Raw genomic sequence first — 7950 nt, 5'->3', positions numbered from 1 at the left:
CGCCGAGTTCTTCATATTATGTGATGGTGGGATCATTTGTATATAGCGTTCCTTCATCACCTCGAATCCATTCTTGTATGCCGGACACGTGTTTGATGAGGCTTTGTGGTTACCACCACAATTGACACAATAATCCTGCGAAGTGGGTTTTTTGCAGGGTTCGGAGGAATGAGATTGGCCGCAGTGTTAACAGATCTCATCCGCTGCTATACATTGCGAAGTAACATGCCCAAATCTTTGGCATATATGTAGCAACGTTTCGGAAATGGGATTGAAGGTGTAACAAAGATTCGAGCGCTCCACGAATAAAGAAAACGAGGGACAGTAATTGAGCGGAATGTCAAATCGATAATATCTGTGAGGTTGCCATCTGATTTGGACCTTCTGCCTCTGGCAGAGATCATGATAGCCTGAGTATCTGGATCCATATTGATGATTATCTCTAAAACTGATGATTCCTTGTTAGCATGAATGAAACCCTTTTTGAAAGCAATGGATTTAGGAATAAATAATCTATAACCTTCGTTTCTAAGTGTTAACAAGTTCTTAGCGTCAATAGCCTGAACGCAAAAGATTTTGATTTGATTCTTTCCAGATACATAAAGACGTCTGTCTTCCTGGATAATACCTGAAATTTTCTTTACAATATTGGATTAACCAGTGCTACAAATAAACATTCTCTTAAAATAACAAATTGCAAAAAGCAAAAAACAAAATTAAGTAAATATCCAAATTTGTGAAATTAATATATTTTATTCCAAGCAAATGTATGTATATTTGATTATTTTATTTGTAATAATTAGCAGCAAATGTAAGCAATGTAAGCGTCTGTATATTTCTCAAGCTGGAAAAACTTAAGCTCAAAAGAATTTGAAAATAATCGTAGAATAAAATAAAATTTAAGTGAAAGACTTACTTCGCTATAAGATATATTTATATTTAAAATTCGACTTATTATGGAAGGAATATAAGGTAGTAGTAGTCTTATGTGGTTTGGAAATTTAAGAATGTTTGTATGATTTCACTTAGTTCTATTCACTATATCACTTCATTACTAGGTTAGGCGAAATACATTCTCGCCATTTCACAACTGTACTCTCCGAAGGCCAAATTCGGAGTCCCCAACAGATTGGTCAGCAGAAGCCTATCGAAAGTCTGCTGCTGACCAAAAGGTCTCTCAGAGTAGTAAATATATTTCGTCATGACTTAATTCTTTTACATTCCCATTAAAGTATATCAGAGGAATGTCATATTTCCTGTTATTGTGAAAAATTAAAGTTAAAACTAATCAATCTTAAGAAAATAGTTACCTGATGTGTCCAAGTAAGAATAAAAGCAATATTTTCATCTGTTTTATAAGGATACCAGCCATCCAAAGGTAATGTTTTCTCAGTCCCATTAATGAATCCGCTAATTGGAATACATATCCAGAATAAAACAGCAAAAGTACCAAAAATTTGAAAAACACTGTGATGAAATATTCCCTGCCACGCATATGACGATACAATTTTTTCATATCTAAAATGTTTTTTTAAATTTGTTCCAACAAAATTTAATAACAGAAAAACAATACAAAAATAAAATAATTACGACAAGTTTAAAAAAATTATATATCTATACCTTGAATTATCCTTCGAAAAAATTGGACCATCAATAAACAGAAGAAGTTTACGTAATCGTCGATGATTTCGAATAATTATCAGTACCTTTTTAATAATTATCAACAAAATAAATAGTATTTTATTACACACTAAAAATTTGGGGTCGCTGAATCCAAATTTGAAGTCAGATTTAAAAAATTCAAAATGTCGAGACTACAAAAATTGACAAATGTATAAGATTCGCTTGAATCGAAACGCATTAATTTTAAAATTGTTCACCACTTAGGTCGACATATTAGATCCGCCATTTTCAATTTTGAAAAATTTTCCTCAAATTCTAATTCAGCGACCCAAAAACCTTATATGATGAAATCACATTTAGCAGAAACTTTATTTTTCGGACCATTTTAGGCCCATAAGCGATTTGTAACTGGATTGCGAAGGGGTTAAAAAATTAACAATTTTTTTCAATAACAATTTTTTAACAATATTCTTAGTTTTCATTAAAAATAAAAAAATTTTGTTGGATTTCTATTTTATATAAATATTTTTCTATAAGAAACTAAAATCTTTCTAACCAAAAAATATGACTAAAAAGTCAACATTATGTAAATTTTTGTCTTTCATTTTATAAAAATCTTTCAATCTTCTCAGTTATATTTTTCATTAAAAATGTTGATTGACAAATCGAGTTTATAAAAAATGTTGTCCATTATTACTAGAAATTTCTGAGATTTTGTTAAAAATCATGATTAAGAAATAACAATTATAGAAAATCTTTTTTTCAAAAACAACTAAAAATTTTGTAACTAAAAAAATTTAATATTACCAAATCAAAATTAGGAAAAATTTTTTCTTTATTTTATAAAAAAATCTTTTCAAATTCTCAGTTTTAATTTCAGTTAAAAATTGTGATAGTCAATTTACATTGACTTACACAATTAACTATAAATAAATATTTAAGTTGTTTTTTAGGGTAGGGTAGTAAGAATTGTTAAAGTGAGTGGGGATCGGTATGGGTGCACGAGAGTGATAAAAAATTTAGTAAGGCTGTAATAGTGTGTGTCAAAAGAGAGTAAAACAAGTGCGTGTAGAACTCGTACTAAAACCGAGGCGGTTCCGTACCCGTACTAAATTTTTCTTGAAGTCTAAATATAAAAATATATACGAATATAAATCTGCAGTCCACTAGGTCAAGAATAGTAACCACCAGGGATGAATACACACTCTTTTGACTAAATTTTTAAAAATATTAATTTTTTCGTTGAGATCCATATAAGGGTCAAAATAAAAAAATCGACAATATGTGCCTAACTTTTTAAAAGAAAATAAAATCTTGGAAATGTTGAAAAAATTGTCTGTTTTGTTAGTTATGTTCTAAAATATGTCAAAAATCATAAAATCCAAGATCAAGGAATACTTATTAGCTTAATAATATTTTTTTAGTAATCACATATTTAACCTATTTCAATATGATGAAATTACAAAAAAAAGTTTATAGTAATAATTAATTTTTTATTTTTAGTTAGTTTAATTATTCAATTACTGAATTTACCTGTTAAACAATAATAATATATTATTTAGCGTGTTAATCGTTTTAATATGAATTTATGAAAATATTTTTTGATATACAACCACGAACAACCAAATAAATTTTAGAAATTTTCTTTCTGTCTATGTAACGTCTGACTTCACTCCTAAAAAAAGATATGTCGGACGGGACACCCCGGTAAGAAGCGTAGAATAGAAAAGAATTCAATTTCTAGAAAATATGCTTGAAAACGAGAATTTTGAATTATTCTGAATACGCGAATTTACCTCAGAGTTCTATTCTACGGGAACCGTCAAAATTTTAGAAAAATTAATTCTTCTTTATTGCTCTCGTCGATCGGGAAATAGAAAAGAATTCAAATTTTCTATTTTTCCTAATGCGCAAAGTTTTATGGTATTGCAAGTTCTTGAAAAAAATATGAACTTCTTTTCTTTTGAATTGACTGCTAACGATTCTAAGTAGTCAATTCAAAAGAATAGAATGTTCGACGAGTAAATCTGAAATGTTTATTATTCTCAATTGACTGCATCGAATTTCAGAAGCGCATTAAAAGGAATAGAACTTTTGACAAACAATTTGAAAAAGCCTAATTTTTCTAATTGTCTGTAAGAGCTCCTCTAGTTATTGTCTTAAAATAAAACGCAGTGACGGTTATGTTTCGCGTCGTGTGAATAACATTGTAATTTCAGTGCGAAACAGCTAAACTATTAAAATTAAATATTAAAACTAGTGAAAATATGGTTAAAAGACGCAAAGTGCTTACGATAAAATTTAAAATGCTCTTATTGAAAGAAATTTTCGAGTTTTTTGCTGAAAACACTATGAAGATCAATACCAAATATGTTCGCTATATTTTTCCTGTAATCCATTTTTGAAAATACATACGTGTACCAATTTTTAGCTCTCTAGATGAAAAACTGTGAGCGCTAGGGGGTGGGTACATGGTCATTTTCCGTAACCGTTTTAATAGAGTTCCTACCGAGTACGGAACCCTAAAAGAAAAATTTTGCTTGAAGGTTAGGAAGTGAGCGTGGGGAGTGAGTGAGTGAATTGAAAGAGTGCGTGGCTAAAGACGAGACTTCATGTTCTACATGCCGAGATCGCCGTTAGAAGACGATAGGGGGCAGGAGATAACTGGAGGTCTCGGAGAAAGCGGTGTGTCAGAGGGGGGAAAGAAACGTGGTTAGAGAAGAAATAGATTGGAATGCAGTGAAGAGGAAGTTACCTAAAGGATTCAGATGGAACATGCATGAGGCAAAGAGGCAATCCACATCTGAGCGGGGGGATGGAAAAAAGAATTAGGGATGAGGGGAAGATAAAGGGAGCAGGAAAGGATCAGAGTGAAATAACCAAGGAAGAAGTGGAAAGAGAATTGAACAGATTGGAGAGGAGTAAAGCAACAGGAGTAGATGGGAATGAAAGGGTTTAACGTTTGGGGGGAGCCAGAAAGGGCAAAGTAAAACTGTAAACGAAAACCCTGGCAGTGGCGGATAGTACATAAGTTGGATTGTAAGAGTAGGTAGGGTAAGCGTTAGTATATAAGGTAAAAAATGTACAGTAGGTTAAGGATTTTTGTATGGAGCCTCGAACTCTGTGTGAAGCAGGGAGAGTAAATAAAGATATACTAATTGAATTCTTCATAATATCTAACTACTTTTAAACTATACCTATGTTAAAAAATTCTTATTGAGAAATATAAATGGTGCAAATTATTTTCTTTTAAAAAACTGAAAATAAAATAATTAAAAAAATAGTAACAATAATTTTTTACTTATAAAATATAAAATTATTTTTGAATATACCTTAAATGTATGCAGACAATTTGTAATGAGGTGAGGAAGTCCTAATGCAATTTTATTAATGTCGTTGTAATGCAAAAGGACATTAACAAATTCCACAAAAACATACATTCCTAGTGTAAATAAAAAATAAACTAAACTATAAATGTATTTAAAATTACTAATAAAACCTGACTCGTTAAAAAGCCAAGTTCCAGTTAATCGTAAAATTCTCAAACTAATTTTCAAGTGATAATGCGGTTCAAGAATAATCTTTTTTACAAGAATAGACATTGTGAAAATTTTTTTTTCCCAAAAATTATCTATTAACAAATTTTTCAAATTAATTTTCACTCATTCTATTTTTCTTTCTGATTAAAAAAAATGTATGCACTCATTTTCATTCAAATATTCTTAAAAAAGTTTTTCTGTGGAGGAACTTTTAAGAAAGTAAAATTATCTATTTGTAATTCTTAGTTAAATTATTTTAATTTTTTCAATTAAATTCTATAAATAATGTTTAGATTGATTCACACAATTATAACTATAAATCAATATTTTTAGGAATAAACAAAAAATAATGTTTATCTTTAAAAATAAATAAATAATTAAATTATAAGAACATTTTAGAAAATAATATTGTATAGTTTTTGAGTCCTTTAAATTTGCGTTTATTAGTTATGGTTAAGAATTTTCAAGTAATTTACGAATGAAAATAGCAGAAGGAATGATTAAGAATCTGTGATCAAAATTATTGTAGGGGAATCTTAAGATAATTTTACAAGAGGAAAATAATTATTCAGTTCGTTGTATAGAAAATTAATCATAGACGGCAATAAGGATATAGATTCTTGTTATTTTACTCTGTAATTAAAATTTGCGAATCAATACGCATTGTTCTGTATGTATATCGAATGGTATAAATTTTGTCAAACCTGTAATTATTTATTTCCGTTTAATATATGCCTTTTGCTCTCCTTATTGATTTCGCATATAAGCTCTTAATAGAAAAATCTCTAAGGGAACATTTAAAAGGGGTTGAAAATAATTGAAGACAATATCTTTAGACACCAACGGATAAATGTTACTCGAAAATAATTTTGCAATCGGTTTCATGCTTCACTTCGAATTAACGTTTATATCTGATAGAAACTTTATGAAAAATAATATTTAAAATTGTATATAATAAAAAAATATTTAATATTATCTTTAAATTAAAATTATTCGATTCGAATCATACAATAAAATTTTGTTAACATTTTTATAAATTTTACAGTTTTTTTATACATATTTTGTTTTTTATAAAATTTTTAATTTAGGGGAGAGTGGGGCAAGGGGTACCGTCCATATTAAACAAACGAATTAACCAATCGTGATCATGTTTCACATAATACTGCACCAAGACGACAGTTTCTTGCTTACAAAAGCATTAAGCCATAAGAACAAATTTTTTATCTGTGTTACTAAAGAACTGTGCACGACAATTCAATTTTTCTTTTTGGAAAATGACAGGTAATAAATTTGTAAGAATTCTGTGCATTTTTAAATTTTTATTTGTTTAAACAAATTATTATTATTATTGTTAATTACTAACTTTTTACATATTGTACCTAGAGAGGTGTATTTTTATCTAATTTTGCAATTTACCGGACCTTACATAAATACTGATGCAGATTTAAAACATAATTATTATTTTGGAAAGCAAAATATCAAAATTAATATTAAATTTAATTGTTATTAACAATTATTTAAACAATTTTTTAACCAATTGATATAGTTGTTGAATAAATAATCATGGGAAGGTGGAAATTGAATAAAAATCCAATGTGTATTGTCAGTGTAGCGACGTTTCGTTGGTTAAGGTTTGCCAACCTCATCAGGCTGAATTTATTAAAAGACTTAAAAACGAGGTGCGTAAGATCGACTAACTTCAAGTGTAGAACTTTTTCTTGATTGGTTATTTTTTCAAAATCCTTTATTCCTTTATTTTGATTGGATAAAATTCAAAATCCTTTATTTTGATTGGATATAATCGAGACGACATTACTTACTGATGTCAAAGCAGCTAACTTCAAGTGTAGAACTTTTTTCTCATTGGCTGATTTTTGGCTGATTTTATAATGAGTGTTCCTCATTGGCTGAATTTTATAATGATGGTGACCTCACACTTTTAAATTTTCGTTTTTCTCTTTTTTAAAATTAAAATTAAAATAAATTAATTAAAATTTATTTATTAACTAAAAGTTAACCAAAAGTAGTTTAAGATAAAAATAATTTTTATTTATGATTTGGTTTGTAATAAATGAAAAGTTTTTTAATAATAAAATATATTTAATTTTATGATTCTTTTTAGACGCTTCAAAATTGTTGCGCGCGCATCTTTTTTTCCAAACAATTGTTTGTTCGCTACGTAACCTCACCTCAGTGTGAAACGCATAGTTTTTTTGGTTGGTATGAAAAATTACAAAATATTACAAGTGTCAGCAACTGTCAGCCATTCGCAAAGTGTGACAAGTGTATCGTTTCGATAAGAAGTATTGTCTGTTATTTGCTGAGTGATTTTTTTCTGAAAGTGTTGATTGTGAATATTGTGGTTTTGTTTTTTTGTACATTTGAAAAAAGTTGCAATTTTTTTGTACATTTGAAAAAAGTTAAAGTACATTGCATACGTTACGTACGTAAGTATTAAAATTAAAATACATGTAAATACAAATTAAATTTTTTGTTAATATTATTTGTATATATATTTATTAGGAAGAGTATTAATTAATAAAAAAAAAAAATAAAAAAAAAAAATAATTAATTAATTTAATTAATTAATTTAAAAAAAAAATAAAAAAAAATAAAAAAAAAAATAAAAAAATTAATTAATTAATTAATTAATTAATTAATTAAAAAAAATAAATAAATAAAAAAATAAAAAAAAATAAAAAAAAAAATTAATTAATTAATTAATAAAAAAAAAATAAATAAAAAAAAAAAAAAAATTAATTAATTTATTAATTTAATTAATTAATTA

The sequence above is a fragment of the Leptopilina heterotoma genome, unplaced genomic scaffold, assembly GCF_015476425.1.
Source record: "Leptopilina heterotoma isolate Lh14 unplaced genomic scaffold, ASM1547642v1 Lhet_130, whole genome shotgun sequence".
NCBI classification, from domain to species: Eukaryota; Metazoa; Arthropoda; class Insecta; order Hymenoptera; family Figitidae; genus Leptopilina; species Leptopilina heterotoma.
This window is presented reverse-complemented; position numbering follows the sequence as displayed.